Below are 1,579 nucleotides of genomic sequence, written 5' to 3'. Positions count from 1 at the left end.
CTTTTGTGTCCACTTTTGGTACCCATAGCAAAGATGTTACAAAGATTTTTAGAAAACATTGGCATATATTATCTGATGGCTACCCAATGATAAAAGAGTTTACATCGCCCCCTCTTATGGCATATAGAAGGGGTGGTACTATTCGGGATCAATTGGTCCACGCTGAACTTAAAAATGTTAAATGTGATAATTCACAGCGGTTTATGGGTTTAAAAAAATGTGGCAATTTTCCATGTTTAGGTTGCGTGGCCTGTCCTGATATATTGAAGGGGGACAGATTTAAACATCCACAGAAAGATAAATGGTACAATCTTAAATCCCATTATACATGTGAATCATCCTATGTAGTTTATATACTCACATGTCCCTGTAACCTTTTATATGTAGGAGAAACTACACAGAAGATCAAAAATAGATTTTCCAAACATAAATCCACCATCAAATTAAGAAAATTGGATTTACCGGTCCCATCCCACTTTGATGAGTTGAAACATAAATTGACGGACCTTAAATTTCGTGTTATTGAACAGATATCTAGACCTAACCGAGGGGGTGATCGAGTTAATATTCTAAAACAACGTGAAGCATGGTGGATTTATGAATTGGATACATTATTTCCAAATGGACTTAATAGGGAACTGGATTTAATGCCGTTCTTGTGAGCCTATGGCCATACTATCCTGAATACACCCGATCTCGACAGATCTTGGGAGCTAAGCAAGGCTGGCCCTGGTTAGTATGTGGATGGGAGACTACTTGGAAATACCAAGTGTCATAGGCTGTTAACTTGTGTGAAAGCCTTGCCCTAATATGAGACATTTAGGATGATTGGGAATCAAATTATTTTGGTAATATATACTTTTATATAAAGATATTCCTATTTATTAACTTAACCATTATCCTTTATCTCTTTTAGATTCTCCTTATTTTAGCTCGGCTGATGGTTATTCCGGGACGTAGCTGGCCCTGTAGGTTTATTTAATGCCTCTTTGTAAATTTTGAGATTATATAATATTTGTGCCACTGCGTTGACAGACCGATCTTTAATATTGTATATTATCATACCACAGTTTTGTTACAGTAATATCTTTAGATCATATAGTGTCTGTATTTGTAGTACAGTGTTGATTTTAAATTTGTGTACACTTTTTTATATAATAGATACATATATATATATATATTTGTAATATATTTATCACTTCACCTTCATATTTATTCATATTTTTTATATAATGTTGTTTATTGATATATACACATTGACTGGCTATCTTTGCACTGTCACTTTATATATAGACTGGTCAGTTTGCACTGTCACTTTAAATTGTTATGTAGGATCGGGTGTGTCCGACCCCTTAATCACTTGCTGTTGCATAAAAACTTGAATGTGTGCACTAATATTTCTAAGGCTTGAGAAAGACCTGTGCGTCGAAACGTTGCCTGTGTGAAATAAACTCACCTTATTATTTGAAGTGCTGAGCCTCTGCTTCTTTATTTTGGATTTATTGAGGGACTTGGTGGTACCCTGGCTCGTGCACCATTTCACTGCTGAGTGCTGCATTCCAACCTCTCTTTTTGTGTA

The 1,579-nt window shown here is 35.4% G+C and overlaps 1 pseudogene; it reads left to right on the top strand.

Annotated features, from left to right (window-relative positions):
• Nucleotides 1–662: 662 nt before the first annotated feature.
• Nucleotides 663–781, top strand: LOC128480735 (uncharacterized; annotated as a pseudogene).
• The last annotated feature ends 798 nt before the right edge of the window (nt 782–1,579 follow it).

This window comes from Spea bombifrons, chromosome 2, assembly GCF_027358695.1.
Source record: "Spea bombifrons isolate aSpeBom1 chromosome 2, aSpeBom1.2.pri, whole genome shotgun sequence".
In the NCBI taxonomy this organism is placed as follows: domain Eukaryota; kingdom Metazoa; phylum Chordata; class Amphibia; order Anura; family Pelobatidae; genus Spea; species Spea bombifrons.
The sequence above is the reverse complement of the archived record's forward strand: the minus strand, read 5'-3'. Positions and strand labels throughout refer to the sequence as shown.